We start from the raw sequence: 25484 nt of genomic DNA, 5'->3' as shown, positions 1-25484 counted from the left end.
TTGTGCTCGTGCACCACTGCCAAACGCATTCCCTGGCTTATTTGCTACTCAACATTTCCGTGCGTGCACGCGCGTGCGAGCTCCCCCACGCGCACCGACGCGCCCTCACCCAACGCGCGCGCAGGCGCCACGCGCGCCACCTCGCACGCGTGCCCGCTAGCGTGCGCGCGCGCGTGCACGCGTGCACGCGCGCGCGTGCGTTCGCGACGCGCTTGCTGCGTTTTTGCGCTCGCGGGCCACCAAGCGCGTTGGGCGAGAATGGCGGTAATCTGTGGTTAAGCCCGCGACGCGATGATGGATGGCTCCCTCTCCTTTCGTGGCGGATAATAAAACCCGTCGTTACCGCAGAGTCTCAGGAACTGCTGCCTGATAGAGATGGATGGAGGGGGGGGGAGGAGGAGGAGGCGAACATCCCCTCGTTTCCACGGTTACCGGCGCGCCGCGGTTTGCCGTGAGCGCCGCAGCAGTGGTCGGGCGCTTCGCCGGGAATTTTTTTTCGAGCGTCTTTCCTGCGAATGTTCTTATTTTTACGCCCCCCTTCCTGGAAAATGACTCGCTGCTCCTCGCCATGCATGCCATTATAAAAAGAAAGGTTCTCATGCGGAGCCTAGGGACGAGTATTGCTTTTAATGGGGGGGGGGGGGGACATACAATGCGATTCTATAATTTTCAGCTGTCAATGCATTGTTTTATCCAGTCAATAAATACGTACAAAACGTTGGATAGGTTTTTGTTTGTATGCCCGGCTAATGGAAATGATCGAACTCAAAGAGGCGCTCTTGGCATGTTTACTACAAGTATACCATTCTTCACTAAAACTCTGCCCTTCAGTGTGACTTAAACTATCTTTAGAGTGGAAAGTTTGTTCGCCACACACCTTTTTTCTGTTGCGGGAACCGCAAAGCCATCGGCGTTCAGAATCTGACCCCATGTCCACTTTTATCCTGGCCTCACAGCATGTCCCGCTGTGCTGATGCCACCTCCCCATGAACACTTAGAACTGGGACCCGCCCGGTGTTTTAGGAACCGTCTGGTTTGCGACGATCCCGCACGGCCTGGGTCTGGTTTGCAATGACCATGGAAACACAGCAGCATCAGCAGGAGACCACAAAGGAGGACGTGGTTGGGGATACGGCCACATTGTAGTGACTGTGCACATATCCTCGACACTGCGATCAGCGCCATGAACGTTGCATTGAAGAACTGGCGATACAGATAGCGTTTAAAAATTCTCCGAGTGTGTGTTGGCGTTACTGAAACACTCGCTTACGCATCGCTCCACGCGCGCCGCCCCCCCCCCCCACCGTGGAGAAAGGCTTCCGTTATAATAGGAGTCGTCACTTAAAGCATAAAGCCTGGGTGTGATTGAATGGGGGAGGATATCGCCACCTTTTTTTTGTGCGCGAAGATGAACGTGACGGCGGTGGAGGCGGTGGTGGTGGGCAGAGTGGAGTCTGCTGCTGTGTTTGCGTCCCAGATTTGTTCGTGGATCATTGTTCGCACGTGCAAGCCCCGAGGAAGCAGCAGTGCCGGATTATCCTCGTTGCAAAAGTAACTACATATGTAGTAGCTACTACATATGTAGCTACTACATATGTACTAGCTACATATGTAGTAGCTACGGGACCCGCACTTTCAAGAGACCCGCGCTAAATGCTTTCAAGTTATCAATTCCGGTTCAGTGATTCTGCACTTGCTCTATTACTATAGTACTATACTGCCTTCAACTTTTATGAACGACTGTGTGTTTAAGGTTAGCGATTTGTTGTATTATTTGGCTGTATAGCATATGAAAAAATACAATTACTTTACTATGCAAGTTAAAAATGTGTGTTTTAATATTTATGTTTTTTATTAATTTAAGGCCCCTTCATAACATATGCTACAGGCCGGCACTGCGCCGAACCAGTATTGCCAGTATCACGAGATTCAGGGAAAACATTTCCTTGAAAGAGTGTGGACCTGCACCGAGGCTTGAAGTTGCTCCCTAGCAGCGGTGCCAAGATTCCGCAGCACATGCATCTGCATGCTTCCTCTTCTTTTAAGACCCTGCAAAAGTTCTAGATTTGAAGCTTTCGTGACTGCAAGGATTCATATTTCTAGGTTTTTCGGTAAAGTCACTTAGGTAAAAAATAAAATACAATAAATTTCGATTTAAAGCTTTCGTGACTGCAGAGATTCATCTTATTGGTTCTTTCGGTAAAGTCACGTAGAAGGGAAGTAATAAAATTATAAAAATAAAACATAATAAAATAATTCTCACGACGTTTCGGCCACAACGCTGATTGTGATGTTTGCTTTGTGGCCGAAACGTCGTGAGAATTATTTTATCATTTTTATTTTTATTATTTTATTACTTCCCTTCTACGTGACTTTACCGAAAGAACCAAGAAGACAAATAAAATAATAATACATGAAAATAAATCAATTAAATCACGACGTTTCGGAGGCAACACAAGCTTCCGTCATCAGGTGTAAAAATGCACAGCAAAATAACTGTAGCGAGAGTTACTTGTGATGGGACATTATTATATAGGGTAAGAGGAGGGGGGAGGAGCCCCCCCCCCCCCTTGGCTCCTCCCCCTCCTCTTACCCTATGCAAAAGTGTCCGGCCTGCTTGTCCTGCTACTGGCCCCGCACAAGCTTGTCGGCAAGCGTGGGCTCTGCTTATTGTGTGTAGCGCCCGTTCTGTCACCACCCCCCGACTGGTGAGACAAGCAGCCTGTATATTGGCGCACGAGCGACAGAAATGTATATAACGTTTTATTGGGGACTTTAAAAGAGATTTTTACAGTCCCGCAACACTTGATTTCATCAGTCACCCACGTTGTAACATTACCGGTGTAACCATTGCCGCTGCTTTATGGGCGCGAGCGGAATATTTACTGTCACTGAATTAGTTCCAGGGGATATAGTAAATGGTGTGAATCATGGGCACACTCCTGCTTAATGTTGTAGGAACAAACATTCCTTATCGGAACTTCTCTCGAGTGGGCCCCGCCGTGCGATTTCACAAATCTCCTCCATCGCTGGTGCCTGCAATGCACGCCTCAATTTGCTTGTGACTCATTTAATTCAGGCAGTTTTGGTCTGGTCGACAATAACCTGGGGAAACATCGTCACGGCTTGCACGCGTGTTAAACACACACACACACCTGCAGGGCTGTGAGGAAGCCAATATGATGGCAGTACAGCAAATAGGTTGCGTTCTACCTGCTTGTACAGTTTGGTCGGTGATATTGCCTTGCATGTGTTTTATTTCCTCCCTAATAGATGCATGCGAATTGAACAATTGGTGCCATTAGACGAAACATCGACGCGGGTCTCTTGCAGAGCAGTGCCAACACTTGTGCGTCAGAGAACAGCCCACTGAAGTAGACAAAACAGATCCACCTTTGAGATCCCTTACAGTGACTTCCGGGACCACAAACTCGGGGGCGGTATTTCGATTTAAAGCTTTCGTGACTGCAGGGATTCATCTTCTTGGTTCTTTCGGTAAAGTCACGTAGAAGGAAAATAATAAAATAATAAAAATAAAACATAATAAAATAATTCTCACGACGTTTCGGCCACAACGCAAGCAGCCGTCTTCAGGTGGAGAGCAGGTCTGTCGAGAAGGCAGAGTCTCGACAGACCTGTTCTCCACCTGAAGACGAATTATTTTATTATGTTTTATTTTTATTATTTTATTATTTTCCTTCTACGTGACTTTACCGAAAGAACCAATAAGATAGGGGGCGGTACTATCCCACCTTCTTTTGCCAGAGAGGGCTTTTGTTTGTTATCATCACACGATAGTAAAACCAATATATATTTTAATCCTTAAAGCTTTAATTTATCCAAATGAAGTGCAGAAGAAATGTGATGCAATGTTTTTTGTGTGCGTGCGGTCATTGTTTACTGTACTTAGACCATCAACGCCATATACTTGAGAACCTGGGTTTTTTTTTTGAAATCACAGGCAGGTGTCTGGATTCTGACCCAGAATGTTCGTGGTGCAGGCTCAACACTCTGACCTCTTTGCCACCATGGGCACCTTTAGCCCCACTTCGAGTTGGGCTTAATCTGTGTTCCTGTGGATTTCGTGTGGTTTGCTTCTGTTTGTAAAAAACACAATACTCATTAGGCATTCTAGATTTGAAGCTTTCGTGACTGCAGGGATTCATATTCTTAGTTTTTTTCGGTAAAGTAGGTAAAAAATTAAACTAAAATTAATAAAAGTAAAATAAAAATAAAATAAAAACCACGACGTTTCGAAGACGGAAGCTTGTGTTGCCTCCGAAACGTCGTGATTTTTATTTTATTTTTTATTTTACTTTTATTAATTTTAGTTTTAATTTTTTACCTACGTGACTTTACCGAACAAACCTAAGAATATAAATACTCATTAGGCAATTGCTCAAACGTGCAAAGGGCAGTGTGTCGATGCTATGGTGAGGGTTTCCCGAGTAAGCAAGGAATTAAATTACCAGACCGGGTTTATAACACTTCCAAAAAAATCAATGAATGTAAAATTGTATTTATACGCTTGATATGTCAGAATATTATTATAATTTTAAATTGTAAGTAGGGCCTCGGGGTGCCATGGAAGCACCCGTCAGCGTGTGAATTATGCGTATTTTGGAAACGAGGAGAGAAAATCAATACTACTTTCGTGAATTAACTCAAAATGGAAAATGATGTAATGCCACTTAAATACCTGTAGACTGGGGGGAGGGGTAGGATGACTGTATGCCGTGTGTGTTCAATACATTTTAATCTATTGATTGGCATGCTTTTCTACCAGGGCACAGGACACAGTTGGACAGCTAGAGGTTCGGTCCCAGAATACAGATGCGCACGTGAGACATGGGATGCTTCGTCATGGGTTTTCCTCACGATGGTTTTCTTGGGGTTTGAGGTAAAAGTAGCAGTTGCTCATCTAAAATCACTGCAATGATCCTAGAATTAACTTGCGCTGAAGAATGCGCGTGATCTCTTCAGATCTTGAAAGAAAAGTGGGGTTGAGTTTGCTGAATACTTGGATAGGGGAATTCCAGGTAATACCAGACATTGCTTACTTGGGCTGCCGATGTCCAGAAGATGGACGTGTTAGAGCACTGCATTCTTGAATCTATATGTGCAGGGCTTTTAAGTGTTACACACTGAATTAAAAAAAAACCTTTCAAATTGGCCAAACATTTCAATGAAGGACTTCTTTTAAAGGGGTTTGGGACTTTCTCTTGGCTAATAATGAGTTTGTTTATTCAGTACGTGGCGATGGAGAAATTTTTCAGTTTGCAATGCCATTTGTGTTCGCAATCAAATGTTTTAATGGCTATTGATGTCAGACGCTGCCGTGGTGTGTAATGGCCAGAGCATACTGGACTTGCAGTCCAGAGGTAGCCGGATTCGATCTCCCGCCTCTGTCCACCCAGCAGGTATGAATGGGCACACCACATTCAGTCTCTTGGCATGTGGCATTTGGTGGGGTGAAGTGGGTGTACACCCACGTCTTCCAAAGGCATCCGGCCTGCGTGGATAAGTATAGCGGAAGCCTTTCCGCTAGCAGTGGGTTGAGCAAAATAATTGCAGGGCTGCGCCCTTGTCTTCACCGCTTACTGATGCCAGAATGCCGAAGTACGAACGTGAGGTTGTGCAATTGTCTCGGCAATTTTATTCTGAAAATCACCCCGTTGTTTATTAGCAGGCACCACGGTTTACAATCGCAGTAATTGGCTGTCTGTCACGTGCTGCTGTTGCTGCTGTGGCTACAGTGTCAAGAAATCCCTGAGTTCCATTTGACCTTCAGGTGGGCAAGTCAATTCAAGACAATGCTGCGGGTGAAAAGGCTATTGTATATTTCTGAATAACTGAAGCGACACTGGCCAGTGTGACGGAAGAGGCACAGCCAGAGATTATTAAACATAAGGGCACGTTCTGCTATCCCACATCATTATGTAAACACCAGTGGTGCACCCATGGTTTATTAAACATGAACAAGCAACAGTTCCTTTTTGTGGTTTTGCAGTGACACATAATGACATTATTATGAATGTAATGTTAATATTTGCACACTTCTCTCTCGTGAAACAGATATGTATATTTATTATTTCCCCGGGGAGGCCTGCCTACGTATAATCAAGGATATCAGCCAATCACATCGGTAGGAAGGTCTTTCTCTGAAATTCTAATTATTTAAAAAATGACTTGGCATTGTATATTTTTAGTCTCAGTTTTGGCACAATGGGTTATTAAAAAAAAAAGTAACCGCAAAGAGACTAACTCTTCTTCATACTTCGCTCAAGAATAAAGTGAGCCTCGAGAATCTAGTTTAATTAATGCACAGTTAAATTGCTCGGCCACCAAAACTCTCTTGGGACGGGGCTGTCGCTGTGCTTTTGAGCCACGGGCTTGCAAAGAAAGTGGGGTTGATTTCCCAGCTAAAACATGATGTGTTTAGCACAGCTTGCCGTTAAGCGACCATAAACGTGCCCCAGTGTGTTCAACGGTTCCTTAATTGGCCTGCTTGCTGCGTGATAATTATCAACGCCGAAAATCCAATACTCTCGGTTATTGAGCGTACAACAGGAGGCATGCCGCTTGTAAACCATAGAAGGTGTGGCTCGCTGCATGGATGTTGAACGAGCCTGTTCCTAAATGGCGTGTATTGAATACGCGGTTTGCTTGCTTGAGGCCCCCGTGTTTGTGAGTCTGCGCACGGACCGAGATGGCAGGACTTGGCCCGGACTCAGATGGCACGGCCTTGGCGCTCGTGCCAGTCTCTCTGCATTGGCCTCCGTAAACTTTGCGCGAGCAACAAAAGGGGTCGAAGGCAATTTAATGTCTGCCCGCTGTGGTTGGGCAACTCGTTTGGCTGTATTTTGTGTTTAATACGCCTTGGCACCTCTAAAAGTGCAGCAAATTATTGTTTGAATGGGATTTTCCACCTCCCACTCACCCACCCACCCACCCATATTTTTATCTTTTTAAGTAATGAAAGCAAGTCTCGAGAATGTAGTTTTACTGATATACTGTTCAATTGCATGGATACTAAACCCTCTTGAGATGGGCTTTTGAGATACAAGGCACTTACACAATCCACGTGGCACGTACAAAAGCGTTTGGCTGACGCAGGGCCTAGCTGTTGCGTTTTTTACATGTGCCATCAGCCGTCTTGCTCTTCTATCACTTCATTCTCCCAGCTCAAGAATTTAGATTTTTTTGCCGTGTTCATTTGTCCAATACCGTGTTAATGAAGGCGCAACATGGTCGTGGGCTGGCTCGATTCGCGAAAGCGGACGGGATGCACCCGACCTCAATTCCCGCAGCAAGTTCGCGTCGGCTGGGGACATCGTGGTTCGTGTAGCTCCACTCTCACACTGGGAGCTGCCCAATTTTAGTTTTGCCGTGCCACCCTTGGAAAGGGTCATCATGTAACAGGCTCAGCATGCTACAGGCGAGTGGTCAATGGACGGCTTCTTATAGGCTTATACATTGAACAATGAAAAAAAAAGAAATATTTTATCAGGTAATTGCCCACTGAGCTATATAGCTCTTTTAAAATAAAAAGGTCTACTCACCTAGGTCAACTTCAGGACTTGGTTATTATATTCTTGGTTCTTTCGGTAAAAATATGAATCCCTGCAGTAACGAAAGCTTTAAATCAAGACTTGGTTATTGTTTAAAAATCAATGTCGCAACATTGCCTACGTAATTTATTTTGCCTTGGGATTATGTAACCTCGTTGAAAATGTAAATTTGTGTTTGATTACTTCCCTCTGGCTGCAAAGGTAAGAGATGGGGAAGGGTGTGGAAGGGGTCACGGGGCCAGGAACTGAGTCTACAGAGCCGCATGGCTTCTAGGAGTGCTGGGGAAATTAATTGAGCCGTTTCGTGCCGAACCAAGAACGACACAACACAGCTTGATCCCGATCTTTAATGACCGTGGAAAGGTAGCATTGGGTGGTCGCATCACGAAATCTTATATACTATAGCACTACAGTCTTTAAAAAAAAAAAAATTTTTAGACTGTTGCCTCTCCGGCCAGGCTCATACAAAACTATGGGGCGAGGAAGGGGCTTCGCAAATATTTAGGTGGCAGGCTTCAGGATCATTTTGAGCGATGTTATCCAGCCCCATCAGCATTGCTGGAGGGAGCTGAGCGGCATGTTCAGGTGACCTGCTTGACCCAGCCAGACAGTAATGTAAACTGTGGATGTGATGATCTAACAAATGTGCTCTGTGGCTCTGCGGCATAGTTCAAAAGGTGGCAGGTTTTGAAGTAAGAAAAAAACACACACTCACTCACTCACTACCTCCACAAAGATGAAATTGGCAATACGGTATTTGTATTTCGTTGCGGATTTCTAGCCTTAAGTGTCAGAAACAAGTTTAGAAAGAAAACTGTGAAGGTTTATCTGACTTCAGTAGTGATGCCCGGGTGGTTTCCGATTCTCCCATTGATCCACTGAATTATTCATTTTCGGTTAACTGGCAGCTCTAGAATTTTTGTTATTGTTATAATTTCTCAACATGCATTGATTGCCGTTGGCGTACATAGTTTTTGGTCATAAGGCAGACCAAAACATTGTGCTTGTAAAGCTAATTAATATTTTTTTAGAAACCTGCTTGTCATTTTATTTTGTGGCCACCTTTTATTCATCTGCACATCTTTTAGGATGGAATAATGCTAACTGAGAGCACGACACACACGCACACGTACATACGTAGTTACGTACACATATTCTGACATATGCATTGTGAAACACGGAGATCATATTTCAAGATCTCGGTAACATGGCCCATGGGTAGCGCATGTTGTATGTTCTTGAACTTCTTTCGCACTGCACGCAGCCAACCGTGCTAATTCGGAGACAGTTGTCACCTTTTGCAGGGGCTTGCGGTTTTAATGGAGTGGCCACCCTGGTTAACTCTGCGGGCGCATTAACCGTGCGTACGTGCCATCTGCTTCACAGTGTGACATTAAGAGATCCCATGATGCATATAAATATATATGAGAGAAAAAAAATGCAACGGAGGATGTGTGTGTGCTGGGATCGTGGTCCAAATTTGATGAGTCACTTGCATGACGAATTAATAAATTGGAAAAATCCACAAACTAACGCCCGCTGGCAGGTTACTGTTGCATTCATCTTGTGCCGCACAGGGACAGCTGCCACCAGTAGGGGGCGGGGGGAGGGGGCTTGGGACGGGAGGGGAGGGGGAGATCCCCATTGGATAGACTGCCGGAGGGCGCCTCGACAATTACTGCATGAGAGGCGTGATGTGAATGTTAAGTGATGGCGACGATGACAACCTCGGGCCCGGGTTTGAAAGCGCCTTCGTTCAACTCGGGTTGTTTCACGGCGCGCAAGTGCTCGGGCGTTTCCCATTCGGCAAAGTGATTTGTCAGTGCTCAAGTGGCGCGGCGATCACTAACTCCTGTTGGGACCGCGCTCTGCTGCTTTGCGGTGATAAATTCCGAGGCCCGGATGCGATCGATAAGTATTGCTGAATTATTCGTTGCATGCGTAGTGCGCACGACCGGTTGGAGTGTTTTAGACATGTTCTCCATCAGTTTCAGGGCTCGGTTATGTTTTTGCCTCGGATCAATGTTGGGGTGGACCCACGATAAAAATTCACGCGGAGCTTGTTGGTGTACTTGTGCTCTTTGTAGCCGAAGCAACAACAGTTGAAACACCATCATCACAATCAACACAATTGTCGAAAATAATCCCAATTATCTTCATCTGCTTAATTTGTCAACCTTATCATCAATCGCTGTCGTCTTGTCTGCGTGTGTGAGAGCCTCCATTCTAACGCTCCGTTGCACAGGCACGGGGAAAGAGGGAATGTCGCGGACCGGGACGCCAAACGTGCACTTGAGTCTGTGTGGAATGGTCCACCGTTGCCCTGCTCAGTGCTCCCTGCACATGCCACCCCTTCGTAGCACGGTTGCACGATTGGCTCCTCACCACCCTCACCCCCTTGGACACTTTTGGGCCATGGCACAAATTGTGGTCTGAAGTTTGCGGTGCAATGGGTGCATATTTTGCAAGGAATCGGCCGCACATTTAAATTTCCAAATTGTGGAATTTGGGCCTTCACTTTACAACCACGGCTGTCATTCAACCAAACGGTCGGCCAAAAAAACATCCTCAAGAATTGGGCGGAGTGGGGGAGGGGGGGGGGGCATCCCGTGTCTAGCAATTAAGGGAGAGAGCATGGTGCCTGGGAAGATGAAATCAGGGGAGGCGTGTGTGGTATTCCAAGAGAAAGAAGAGGAGAAAGATGAGGTGGATGCACGGCAGTCCGGTTGGCCACGTGATCATTCCAGTGCCGTCCCCCGGGGCGGCCTAGTTTCCGAAATTGTCGAAAATCTCCGCGCATGTTAGTGAGCAACACGACACGGGGTGGCAACGGTGCGGGTCTTGGCAGTTGACCCAAATGTCTATATCCCCATCATGTCTCCTCGGATCAAGGCAGCACACGAAGGGAGGGAGGGATGGAGGGAGGGAGCTGCATTGGTGCTGGTCAGTCGAGATGCGTGCGCGTGCGTGAGCAGCTCCGAGGAAACACTCATTATCAAAAGCCGGGTCCATGAAAGTCACAAAACATCAACGTTGGCGAGAACATTAATCGAGCAAAAGGCGCGACAGGGTTAAACGAAACCCAGAGGCTAATTACATCGCCAGGAGCGACGCTGGGACGTGCGTGGGAATTACCGCCTGCCGGTTCACGTGTAAACAGGGGCCCTTCCGATGATTATGTCGGGGCCGAGTTTGGTCTAAAGGTTTTTTTTAGAGGCATTCGGGGAGAAATTGTGGTAGGTGGGAGGTGGGGGCTGAGTATTTTTTCGAGCATGATCTGGATTGTTCTCCTGTGCAATACGGGGAAGGGCAGCACCGAGACTGAAGACCAACGTGGAGGAGCTTCGTTGTTTCCGTGGACAAATCCCTGGCTTGGTAGAGTTCGCGGCCAATGCGGCGGCACACTCTCTGTGTGCGAGTCTTGGCGGCAGATAACGGGGGGTGATTCATGCTTCGCATCGTTCACTGAAGGCGAAGAGAATGAGCAATGTTAGTACAATTACTCGCGCTGCACTGCCTCGTCTTGACTTTTCAGCACGCGGACGCATGCCGCGAATCGCGTGTGCGTGAATCGGTGTGTATGTGACGATTCTACATCGCCCTCGCAACCACTAGAGGTGCTGCAATGTACCGCAATGTATAATAAATAAATATTAATAATGCATTAAAAAAATTAAATACAACCAGAATCGTGACAATTCATAAAATAATAATTCTACCCTTTAAAATAAACACGCATTATGATGGCCAGAAGCAAATGTTCCAAATAGTTATTCACTTGAATTGGTCTGTGACGAGAAAAAGCAACGTGGTAAAGCCAAGCATGGGATTCTTAGTTTATTTAAAATTTTAACCCTGGGAAGAGCTCATTGAGCTAAAAAAACTTAGTGGACCATAGTTTTGGGACCTTCTAGGGCTTCACACTGGTGATATGTTAAATACCTCACCAGGTATACAGGAGGTCGTGGGTTCGATCACGACTTTGATGCCTGCTGTATATTTGGAGTTAAGATGTTCTACCCGTAGACATGTGGAGTTTTTTTTCTGCGTTCTCTGGGTTTTCCCCTCCACATTTAGAAACATGCGACACATTTCCACATGATAAGCCACTTGGTTGAGCTATCATTTGTGGCCAGGTCGCTTCTGAAAAATAGCTATATCGCTCAGTGGACCCTGCCTGGTAAAATAAAATTTGTTTAATTATGAATTGTTTTTAGGTGAGTGGAATCCATTAGAAAAACGGTGGAATGTGTCAAAGAGAACATTCAACGCCTCGAGAAAGCAACGGAATCAGCTGATGTGCAGGAACTCTATGGATTGTTGCATCGCAAGCCTGTGAGGGATGGTGACGACTTGGGAGGCCTTCGTCCAGCCGTGGAGAGATCATGGCCGATGATGATCGTGATGATCGTGATGATGGGTAAAATTCACGACTGGAACACCATGAAGTTATCGCAACTCCGGAATGCATCGCTTTAACAAATATTCTGTTTAATAGTTAAAAATGGCTTGTTTTATTTTTGTTGTCCGTAAAGACCAATACCGACAAAAAAATTATTGTTGTACTGTACTATGCTCCAACATATACACTCCCCAACGTTCAACCCACACTTATCAGTTTGGTGAAGTATGGTTAAATATCGATTTAAAGCTTTCGTGACTGCAGGGATTCATCTTCTTGGTTCTTTCGGTAAAGTCACGTAGAAGGGAAGTAATAAAATAATAAAAATAAAACATAATAAAATAATTCTCACGACGTTTCGGCCACAACGCAAGCAGCCGTCCTCAGGTGAAGACCAGATCTGTCGGGGAGACAGCGTCTGAATGAAACACCACCACGCTTGGAGCGTCTATTTAAGCTGCGCTCCAAGCGTGGTGGTTTTCATTCAGACGCTGTCTCCCCGACAGACCTGGTCTTCACCTGAGGACGGCTGCTTGCGTTGTGGCCGAAACGTCGTGAGAATTATTTTATTATGTTTTATTTTTATTATTTTATTACTTCCCTTCTATATGGTTAAATAATCCTCACGACCTGTACAGCATGGAGAAGCCCTCATCTGGCAGGAGACTGAAAAAACCCTATAAATTATTCTCTTCCTAGCAACTTCGTAACGCTGTTCCTAAAATACAGAGCATTATAAATATTTATATTTACTAGTGAACATCACACATTAATGTCCGATTCAATCAAATTATTCCATCGGATCTTTCACTATTCAACCAGGTGAAAACTCCATTGAGACGCCGAAGTCTGTTTTTCAAAGTGGACCTGGCTTGCAAGCCAATTTATTGCAATTTATTTCACATTGTTGCTGAACATTGCTCACACTTAAATTGCCTTTCTGTTTCTCGCCTCCATTCTCTTGCATTCCCAACCGGGCTGGGCACATGGGGCCTCCCCGTGGCAGGAGTTGAGCCAGTAGGTCAGGTTGCCCTCGTCACCATGGTTAATGTGCACTGGAAGATATCAGCTAATGTGTCCTGGGATTCTAGATTTGAAGTTTTCGTGACTGCAAGGATTCATACTCTTAGGTTTTTTTATGGTAAAGTCACGTAGGTAAAAATACAAGTAATAAAAATAAGTAATAAAAAAGAATAGAAGAAATTAGAGAAATAAAATAATAATATAATATAACAATAATTTTATTTCTATAATTTCTTCTATTATTCTTATTCTTTATTTTTATTATTAGAAGAAATAATATAAATAAAATAATAATATAAGAAAATCATATAATAATTATTTCATTTATATTATTTCTTCTATTATTTATTATTATTTATTTTTTCCCTACATGACTTTACCGAAAAACAAACAAACCTAAGAGTATGTGTCCTGGGATCACAAAATGCAGCAACAGTGATTTTAGTGCTTAGAGTAAATTAACAATTGCATTTCACCAGTGAGGCTGGTGAGGGATGTTATGGCATTAAAATGAAGAGACAAAAATACGTGAATAAAAATACGAACAAAAAACATCCCCCTGTATGTATAGCCATTAACAGACTGCGCTGTTAGCGAGGTACCTATGAAGATCGGCACGGCGCATGAGCGAGAGATGTTGCCAGGACCACGCCCGAATACATTTGTCTAACCCAGTGCTCATGTTCAACCGCTACTCTGGCCAGGTACTGGGGATGCCCAGGACTGGTTCACCTATTTGTTACTGATGTTGGCTGAGCAGTAATTGGATTCTGGTTTGCCAGGTTTGCAGTGCAGTGCGCTAACCCTTACGCTACCGCTCCCCGTGTAAAAAAAAAAACGATGCGGTGCGTGCAAAATGTTCTTAGGTCTTGCATTGCCTCATTGCTTGGGCTATTTAACGCACACGGCGCGTCAATTACGGGGATGCGAATGTCGATGCGAGCATTTTGCACGAGACTCAAGTTAACTGGTGTGATCCTCACACTGCCCATCCACTCCGGATGCCAAGTAGCCATGCTGCCGGTGAGTGGGGGTGGGGCCACGGACATCTGATCTTGCGGTCATCTCTAGGGTGAAATGCTAACTACCTCGCCTGCTATGCAGGAGGGCGTGGGTTCGACCCCGACCCCGACGCCTGCTGCTGTATATTTGGAGTTTGCATGCTCTCCCCGTGGTCGCGTGGATTTTTCTCCAGGTCTTCCGGTTTTTCCTCTCCGCATTTAGAAACATGCGTTTGGAGTATTTGGCTGCTATACATTTCTACATGATGAGCCACTTCGTTCAGACACCATTTGTGGGCAGGTCGATTCTGAAAAAAGAGCTACATAGCTCAGTGGGCCTTACCTGGTAGAATAAAAAATAGTTTTACAATTATATTCTTGGGTTTTTTCGGTAAAGTCACGTAGGTAAAAAATTAAAATTAATAAAAGTAAAATAAAAATAAAATAAAAATCACGACGTTTCGGAGGCAACACAAGCTTCCGTCTTCAGGCGGAACCGTCACAGCACGCTTGCTGTATCAAGTAAATGAGTGATTTTTATTTTACTTTTATTAATTTTAATTTTTTACCTACGTGACTTTACCGAAAAAACTCAAGAATATGAATCCTTGCAGTCACGAAAGCTTCAAATCTAGAAGTTTTAAAATTAGTTTGTATCTTATCAAACTGGGCCCCAATGAAGGCAAACAATCTTACATAACCAGTGTTCTGCATTCACACTTGCGCTTCTCCCTTTATTTTGTGTGTTCTGGCTAAAATGCAATTAATGCGTATTGTCAAAAAGATACATTTACAAAATGAGAGGTGCCGCCGGTTGATTTGAAAGTGTTTATTTGAATCGTCCTAAATTTGTGACAATGCCACCGAGGAAATCTAAGCAACCCAAAACGTGGTTACTTTTAAATTCCCACTTTATAAATGATCCGAATGGCTGCGTATAATAACAGGTGATTCATTGCTGTCACATCATTGCCTCAGAGTAATCGGGTTTGCATCTACCACACAGCACATCTATCGTGAGTAATCATCTAGCCATTGAGCCTGGGAGATCATGGTAATCCTTTGCCTCAATGACATGTTTCCCTAACATCTTTTTAATGGTTAATATTTTATGTCCTGTCAGTTTGGCCTTTCTCCTGCATGCATTTTTTATATATATAAAGAAACAAAAATCTTTATTTGACGTCTATAACCTAGTTCTGACGACTAATTCGCCAGGAATGTGCCTGATCTTATCAGTTCTCAGAACCTAAGCAGTTTTGAGCCTGGATAACCTATGAATGGGAGACGTGCCGTGCATACAACAGGTGTTATAGGCTCTCCGTGGGGATTCCCGGAAAGCAGAGGGCAGTGCAGCGTAATACATTGTTGTACTGTACTTCTCAAACTGCACTGACCTTTTGTCAATCTATTGTTGGACAGGGGCCCTCCCCACACTGTGTGGGGCGTGGTGGTGGTGGTGTGGGGGGTTATTTGATCATACTTCACCACGCTGGTGAGTGCGGAGAAACAATTCAATGTTGACGTGTACCCAATGTCTCGCCAGTCAGGGCACACGGTGACAAGGTTGTATTTCATCAGTCGTCCCGGAAATGTCGTTTTAGCGGACAGCCGACGGGATGAATGTTTAGGCATTGCTACAGACGAATGGCTGGGTGGGCTTCACGAATGGATGGATTGGCAGAGGCGTAGCTGGTCGAATGGAACGTGTGGACAGATGGGTGGATGGGTGGATGTGGGCGAGTGTGGATTACGGACAAATGTACGGAAAGACGGATTGTACAACACGTACGACAGATGCGCGGACGAGTGACTCGGCAGGTTTTGGTGGATGGACAAATGGGTAAATGAATGGATTGGGGTCTTCGGGGAAAAAAAATTGAGAGGCGCTGCATTCAGTACCGAGGCTATACTCAACAAAAATAATATCTCTCTCTCTCTCCACACACACAGCTGTGCTGATTTACGAATAGAGCAATAAACAGTTGGTCGTAGATGGCCAATGCCACGTTAATAAACTGATATTGAGCAGTTGGATATGAGAAACACGCGTTTAGATAATTTTGCCGCTTATAAATGTCCACGTGATAAGCCACTTCGTTGAGCCATCATTTGTGGAAGCTAATAGCTCAGTGGGCTTTACCTGTTGTGTTTGTGTATATATATATTTAAAGTGATGTGTTTACCTTCTATTTTCTGACCGCCTATCTTGTTTTTGTACTGTTTGTTGTTGTAACGTTCTGACCCGCCCCTATTGGACATCTGAGACAAAGAGCTTTCCATCTCATCGGATTTTTCCATGTGCAGCCCTGCAATTGCTTGCCCACGTCACCGTAGGCGACATGGTAGAACGAGAGAGGCCTTCAAGACAATACTTTGGCCTACTCTTTTCTCGCCGGCCACAGGCGTCTTGGAACAGCTGCCCACACTTTGCCACTCGATAACACGTGTGACTTCTGTTTACTTTCTGTTCAGGAATCTATTAAGAGAAGGCAGCATCATTATTTGTTTCACTCAGGAATGAAACGCGTGTCGTGGTACATGCGGTACATAAAAAGGTGCCTTCAGGAACAAAAGACATCAGGAATTGCAGCATGCTTTGCACATTCAGATGACGTCACCACTGTTTTGCGTACTCCGCACAGAGACTTGTGATGGGCACCAGCTGACGTGGGCAGCAGCAGAACGCGTGTTTAAATTGCATCTTTGGCGAGAGGAAGTGCGTTATTTGCTCATTTATTTGAAAGCGCTGTTTATTGTCTCTTACGTGTTTTTTTGTTTTTAACCAAAATTACGGATTTCGTTCGTGATAGTCCTCTTTGAAAATGCGTTCACAACCAACATCTGAACAAACCGATATTTTTCGGGCATGTTTTTTTTTTCACAATTGATTTTGACATTGCACATTGACATTGTAATTAAAAACGTCCAACGTTTGTTCATATTACCGGCACGGTCCGGCTACGCAAGGATTACATTGTATAACCATTGCGATAGATTGGTAAATCAAGGCAACTGATTGTTTAATTCTAAGATCTAATTTTATATTGATCAAATGTCTTTATGAGAGACCATTAAAACAGCGGACATTTTAATGAAAATATGCAGAGAATAAATTAATCAACTGGTGAATATGTAATGTGTTGACTTTAATTTATTGCCATCGAAACATAATTATTAGCCTAAATTGTCGCTGTATCTCCACGGTCTTATGAAACAACAATCCATCTGGCTCCTGCGCATCCCGCTGTTCTCATTAATCCATCTCGACGATGGTCCCACCCTCTTAGGCACCACTTCCTCTTGCTACCACTTGGCCTTTTCCCCCGAGCATGCTTCTTTCTATACCTTTTTTCATCCGCACTCACAATATGATTATAATCATTAACATTTTTGCGGTGCATTTTATCCGTAGAACCCAATGGGCCAATTTGCCCACTCCAGATGTTTTTCTCTCTTTAAATTGTTCCAATCCAGACATATTTCCCTCTCAACCAACTCTAGCACTTTATCATTACGCTTTCTTTCCATCCAGCTGATGTTGCCCATTTTGATGCCGTACCCTAACGTGAACCCTCACTGGTCTCCCGTCATCTTCCCTTTCTCAAACACACGATGCAATCAATGCATGACTCTAAATTTCATATTCGTTTTGTTGAGAATATGCATCTCCGGTCTCAGACCACACGTCAAAATTCTAGATTTGAAGCTTTCGTGACTGCAAGGATTCATATTCTTAGGTTTTTTTCGGTAAAGTCACGTAGGTAAAAAAAAATTAAATTAATAAAAGTAAAATAAAAATAAAATAAAAATCACGACGTTTCGGAGGCAACACAAACTTCCGTCTTCAGGTGGAACCGTCACAGCACGATAGCTGTATCAAGTGACGGTTCCACCTGAAGACGGAAGCTTGTGTTGCCTCCGAAACGTCGTGATTTTTATTTAATTTTTATTAATTTTAATTTTTTACACACGTCAAAACTTGAGTTGCATTTTCCTTTACTCTGCTGGTGACCCGCACATAGGCAGTTGTTCTGTCTTTCACAAGGCCGGGCCTTGGAATTACATGCCTCACTGGACCATCAGCTCCTGAGCGATGCCAGCGAGCTGGCATAAATGGCACAATCTCCTTCCACACCCACCCTTCAAGCTCAACGTCATCCAACAAAAATACCACATCATGGAAGGGTTAGGCCCGGTCCACTGGGTCTCCAGGCACTTTCCCTATTGGCTAGTCTCGAAGTTGGGTCACCGCAACCTAATTCTTAATCTAATTCTTAATCATCGTCATTATTTTTTTTATCAGCCACAATCAATCCACTGCTGGATGAAGGCCTCTGAGCATCATCACCTATCCCTCACAGCCGTGTGATGCAGCATTCCATGCAGCACCTACACACGAGCTGATTTCATCACTCCATCGCTGTGGGAATAGACTCAACTGAAGTCATTTTCTGGGATTGAAGTTGGGCTGGGTGTGTCATGGCTCAATTTTGAAGACTTTTCCAGATAAAAACCTGCTTGTCCAGTGGTCCACCCCAACCCTGTATTGTAGATAGCAGGCAATGCCATTGGCTGACATAAGCATTGGCCATCGACTTGTTTTTCTCTTCCTGATTTGGCTTTCACAGTCAAGCTGTGCTTGCTTTCAGGTGAGTAAATGACGCTACATGAAATCACGAATTAAAATGCATTCTTACAGTCAAGATAAATACATGCATGCATTGAATTGTGTGTACATACGGCACGGTCACAGTTGAAGCTGGATATGAGCACACTTATTGGCAGCAAGGGCTGCTGGACTTATATCCAAAGTAGTGTGCTTGTATCAGACCTTGCCCTTTACCCGTCCGCCACCAGTGTAATGCAAGAGTCTGTTGCTTATATCAGAATTTTGCGTATCATCAATTATTTGGTGATAGTGCGTTGGAATTGATGCAAAGGCACGAATGACAAAACATAGCACGTTGTTTATGTGGGATCAAGAAGGCCTATTGCCTGGAATGTCACCTACGATATACGTTTCGTTGAGGCCACAGTATTATTGGCAAACGTGTTTCGTTTTTTGTCCTTAGACAAGGTGTGCTTATATGCAGCTCCTGCTGTAATGATCGTTGTTGTGCACGTAATAAGTAATACGCGAACGACACATTTAGGCACATGGGGGGAACACAATCGCACATTAACACATTGTCCTGCGGAGGGAGCTGGGAGGAACGTCGGGTTGCTCGGTCAATGGCCAGGGTCAACGGCGGCGTGGTGTATTCCGCAAATATGCCCGACTGTGAGGGCGGGCACAAGCCGGCGTGAGTAGGTTAAACGTTGAGTTTTATAAGGGCACCACGGGGTGACCAGCCCCTCCCCACCCACCCAGCCCCACCCTCCCCTCCCACGCAGCCCCTCCCTCCCCACCCAGCCCCTCCCTGCACGACGGACACAATAATCCCCTGTGGGCTGGTGTAACCAGGAGGTTCCTACCAGTAAAAGGTAGAATACATGAGACAATACAAAGAAGAGCAAAAACGAGGCAAAAAAACACAATTATGGAATCAATTTCTGGGAGATGGGCGGTGGTGTTGGTGGTGGTGGTGGTGGTGTGAATTGCTCTATGCCTACTAATTTAGACAGAAGATAAAGAGTAGATGAAACAGAATCCATTATTGAACCTTTGACCTCCCGGTGGGTGTTGGGTGGGTTTTGTCTCCAAGTCTGATTTTCCTGCGGTTTGATTTGCCCCCAAAGTCAGATTTAGTCCACTGAGAGCAGACACACTTTGATGTGACAACCGCTCAATGATGAATTTAAAGTGCCTTGAAAGGAAACACTTTGCCCTATATTTTCAGATTTTACAATATGTTGGAAATCCATTTTGCGATAACACAAATGTTACTTGTAGGTTTCGCTAAGCTTCAAAATAAATGGCTCGCAGATAAAAGTAGGTAACCGGTAAGCATGTAACATGTTATCTTCCACCACCAGCAGTTCATCGAATCGTCGTCACGATTCAATGGAATCAAAGGCAGCTTTTTTGTCTCGTTTCTACGAGATCGTTTGTATTGTTTCAAATTTCTTGTTCCGTTCTCACCGTTTCGTTCACACCATTCACCTAAAAGTAACATGAGCAAAGAATTGTAGATATCATCCGCATAATTCATGACGATGTCAAATTCGAGCGCACGAACCGAATTTGAATCTCTGAACGTTGCATCACCGTTGCATTGCCAAGCAGTCAGCGACTCTGACGAGGGCAATGATTATTGCATCAAGAGATCAATGTGCCGTCGTTTGGGAGATTACTCACACCCGCTCCACCGCACGGCGCTTGGCGTTGCACACGCACGCCGCACACATTGTTGGCCCGTCACAGTAACGAGAGGGGACACCATTTCGCCTGCTGTCCCGATAACCGAAAATACGTTCCATAAATGGAGGAATTTTTTTTCGTTGGGTTAGATCACGTAGATTGGTAAGGTTTGTCACGTAAACGAAAAGTGCTTATTAAATTTCGATTTAAAGCTTTCGTGACTGCAGGGATACATCTTCTTGGTTCTTTCGGTAAAGTCACGTAAAAGTAATAAAATAATAAAAAATAAAACATAATAAAATAATTCTCACGACGTTTCGGCCACAACGCAAGCAGCCGTCCTCAGGTGAAGAAACGGACGGCTGCTTGCGTTGTGGCCGAAACGTCGTGAGAATTATTTTATTATGTTTTATTTTTTATTATTTTATTACTTCTACGTGACTTTACCGATAGAACCAAGAAGATGAAGTGCTTATTAGTTACGAGTTCAGCACACCGGTGTGTTGGAGAGTAAACCCACAATATTTAACGACGCATTTATATTTACGCGATCCAACTCAACAAAAAACCTCTGTTATGGGTTATATAGCTTGCAAAAGCCTACGCGTTAAACTGAAAATACCGTTCATTTCCACACCATCAAAAGCTTCGTATTTTATTTCCTCTCCAGGAAAGCAGATTGGAATATAAATCTGAACGTAACAATTTTTTTTTACCGTGGATGATTATTGAGTGCGAGTGGTGTTCGGTGTTTTTTTGGGGAAAGAGCAATTTGTCCACTGCAATTTTTTTTTAAAATATCACGTATGAATATATTTTTTGTGTATATATATATAAAATAATCTCCCGCCTGCGGTTGCCTTCTGCAGACAAAACACAAGACCGATCGCTCCGATGCTTTGTTATTATTCCTTTTATGTTGGCGCTGCAAAGAGGTTCACCATATAATGTTTTGATCATGGCTAAGCTGGCGCTCATATGTCAAGAGAAACACAACAATAACACATGTCTCGTAATCAAATTTGAAGATTGCATTAACCGATGTGGAATGATTGAGTGGGGCTGGGAATGTGGTGGTGGGGGGGGTATTTCCCCCCATTTCCTTAATGGGAGATTGCAAGCGACTAAGCGAACCTAACCACCCTAGTTCCAAATCTCACGCAGGGTCAACATCGACCACGAATATCTGAACCGGTCCCAGGGCCGACTCATCCTGAAATGAGTACCTTGCGTGGTGTGTGAGCATCATCACTGGGGAGACAAAGGCGGCCGGGGGTGGTGCTGGCCACAGCACACCATCGTGCGCCGTACCGGCTTTAATTTGTGCTCGCGAACAAAATTTGCCCCAACAGTCTGAAAGAGACATATATATGGTGGGAGGGGGGGGTGCTTCATCCTGAATGCGCTGACTGAACTGCTGTTGCTGCCGCCATTTCCATTTCCGTGGGCTCCACGTGTCCTTGTGAATGCTCAGCACTGGTGAGATTCCCAAAGTGTTTTCTATTTGAGAACGATCCTCCTGCCCTTAACGGAGCCCCCCCACCCCCCCGGCTGCCCTAATCCAGCATCGGCGTTATGAGGATGATGTGGCAGTGGCGCATCTTGCAAGCTTAGCTCAGATAATCGATGCAACTTTCTGCAAACTTTAAGAAGTTACGGCTGGGAAAACTTCGTGCTTTAATGTCGGCAGTAAAAATGACAAATGTGACACTTTGCATCGAGACAGTGAAATATGCTCGTAATTGCAAACAGCAAATCACACGCTTTTTGTTTTGGCTAGAGCATCCACGTTTGCCGTCACTCCTGCTAATGTGCTTCATATATATTTTTGGAGGGATATGTGGTGGGAGGATGGGGAGGTGGAGAAGTAAGGGGTGGGGGTGGCGGCGGGGGGCCTTGTTGTTGCTTGGCGTAGCTGTGGCAGGAGTTATGGGTTGGGTGCGATGCAGGCACTCGGCGTTACTGCACTGGAGGAGAACGTGAGAATCCATTGTCACCTAAACACGGCACATCTCTCCGAGATAACCTGCGCCAGGACGGCGTCATCGCGCCGGCGTCGCTCGTCAAGTGAATGAGCCCCTCGGCGTGACACCGCTGTGCTGATTGCGCGAACCTAGCACCCCCTCTCGAATACATTGATAAGATGACACGGGGGGTGGGGGAGGTGGAGTGACAGGTACGGCCCGATTCGCCGATGGCGCGACGTTCAAACGTTCAAACGCCTCGCCGCTGTTCAGCCCTTCACGGCGTCGGCAGCACCGTGGCCGGCAGAAGGAGAATGAGGCTATCGGTGCTCTCCATGCACGGCGTGACCCCGTGAGTTCATCCTGCAGACGAGGAGCCGGCGGAGAGCTCAGCTAAACTGAACTATATTTATTTAGCTTCTTGGTTCTTTCGGTAAAGTCACGTAGAATGGAAATAATAAAATAATAAAAAATAAAACATAATAAAATAATTCTCGCGACGTTTCGGCCACAACGCAAGCAGACTCTGTCTTCTCGACAGACCTGTTCTCCACCTGAGGACGGCTTATTTTATTATGTTTTATTTTTATTATTTTATTATTTCCATTCTACGTGACTTTACCGAAAGAACCAAGAAGATGAATCCCTGCAGTCACGAAAGCTTTAAATCGAAATATATTTATTCATATGCATTCATGAATTCCCCCACCCCTCCACTTCGCGCAAGAAGAGCGCACGAGCATTGTCACCACATCTACGCCTCTATTTAAGGAACGAAACGGGAGGACTTCTCCACGAATCTGGCTGTCGCCTGATCAAGCTGGTTGTTATTACTGGCATAACGTCGTACTCGGATTGTAAATGTTGAGGCTTGGCTCTTCAACACACCGGTGTGCTGTACTAGTTACGAATTGGCACGTTCTGTTTACGTGACAAACCTTAATCATTGGCTTTGTCGGGTGGTAGCGGGTTTAACGACACATTTATATAACTACGCGATCTAGCCTCCCAAAAACACATGTATTATGGATGATATTGGTCGCGAAAACCTACGTGTTAAACTAAACAATTTTTTTTTTGTACTGGGTAAGGCCCACTGAGCTGTATAGCTCTTTTTCATAAGGAACCTGGCCACAATTGATAGCTCAATTAAGTGGCTTATCGCGTGGAAATGAACAGTAAATAAAATAATCTAAACGCACGTTTCTAAATGTGGAGGGGAAAAACCTGGAGGACCCGGAGAAAAATCCACGCGACCACGGGGAGAACATGCAAACTCCAAATATCCACAGGCGTTAGGATCGGGATCCAACCCACGACCTCTTGTATACGAGGCGAGGTAGTTAACATCTCGCCACCTTGGCGGGGATTTAGCCAAACTACCTCGGTCTTGGCTGCTGTGACGTTGGATCGAACACCTTGGACAAGACAAGCAGGCCAGACACTTTTGCAACTTAAAGCCTTGGAGCAGGTCCACACTCTTTCAAGGAAACGTTTTCCCTGAATCTCGTGAAACTGGCAATACTGGTTCGGCGCAGTGCCAGATTAAGCTCGCGCGGGGCCTGTAGCATATGTTATAAAGGGGCTCTAAATAAAAAAATATATATTAAAACACACATTATTTACTTGCATAGTAAAGTAATTGTATTTTTTCATTTGTTATACAACCAAATAATATGACAAACGCTAACCTTAAACACCCAGTCGTTCGTAAAAGTTCAAGGCAGTATAGTACTATAGTAATAGAGCAAGTGCAGAATCACTGAACTCGAATTGATAGCGTCAAAGCATTTAGCGCGGGGCCCTTGAAAGTGCGGATTCCGTAGCTACTACACATGTAGTAGCTACTACATAGTAGCTACTACATATGTAGCTATTATGTAGTGGCTACTTGTGCTACGAGGATAAACCGGCACGCACTGGTTCAGCGGGGTCGTCCAATGCTCATCGCCGCTGCTGTCACGCGACTCGACGGCGTGTTCCTTCCAACTGTAATAATCCTTCAGGAGACGGCTTCTGAATCGGTCCTTTTATTTCCACTCCACAATACACTTTGCTCACTCACTCTCCGTTGCTGGCAGACAACGGAGAGAGGACAGACCACGCACTAAGTCCCCACCGCGCACGTGGCAACCCCAGCCCCCGTCCGCGCGTGACCCTGCTCTCGTCAGTTTCAGTCTGCTCCCGATCGTTCTCCTCCACTCGCTCTTAATACCTGCGTCACGTGGTTCCCCCAGCCAATCGTTCATGGACAGCTTCGACCATTCTCGATGGTTCCCTGTCAATCCCGGGACCACGCCCCTCATCCGGCTCCCCATTAGCTGGGGCCCCGAATGGCTAGGCCAATCACTCCTGATGACCTGTCGTGATGTCGCATGGGCCATTGTCCCTATCTCAACCCTTATTGGCTACAAGCAGGACCGGCAAGCCAATCCCCACGTGAACCCTCTATGGCTGTTATTCCACAACCATAACAACAGCGCCGCGTCACTCGTGCATACTTTGCACGTGGCCTCTCTGGCAGATGTCACGCTCTTGTGTGAGCCGCGTGAGAGGGAGAGAGAGAGAGATGAGCGCTGCGGTGATGGCTCACTCTGCCCAATTCCTGCTGCACCACAATCGTGTCGCTCAATTGCTTTCTTTTTGTGTCTCTCGCTGACGGAGCCGCCGACGATGTTGTGAACGAATGTTTGCTCTCTTGTTTTATTCCGACTGCTCTGGCCACCGTTGTCTCGCGGGTTCAAATAAAATGTCCAAATAAAATGTCCAATCGGAACTCTTTCAGATGCATGTAAATGACCCCCCCCCCACTCCCCGCCCCCATGTTCTACAATAATCTGCCAAAGGAGATTTCACAGAACTGCTTCTGAGATCACTTCAAATGACTTATTTTAATCCACAAAACATCGGAGTTGTTCTCTCCCACATGCTCTGCTGCAGAGAGATGTCCATTGCATGGCTTTTGAACCGATATATTATTTCAATCCTTTGGGCTGAGATTTTTGCCAAACGAAGTGCAGAACCAAATGTAATGCGACTGTTTTTGTGCGCAGTCACTGGTGAACAGCCAAACCATCAACTCACCACACACACGAGAACCCAGTTTAATCACGCGTTGCTTTGAATCCAATAATGTCAGCCGTGCTAACTCATTGACCCCATTGTAGTTTTGCAGCCTGCTCATATTTGATTTTGAAAAAATCATCCTTCAACAGTGTT

This window comes from Lampetra planeri, chromosome 24 (genome assembly GCF_965212315.1).
Source record: "Lampetra planeri chromosome 24, kcLamPlan1.2.h2, whole genome shotgun sequence".
NCBI classification, from domain to species: domain Eukaryota; kingdom Metazoa; phylum Chordata; class Hyperoartia; order Petromyzontiformes; family Petromyzontidae; genus Lampetra; species Lampetra planeri.
The sequence above is the reverse complement of the archived record's forward strand: the minus strand, read 5'-3'. Positions refer to the sequence as shown.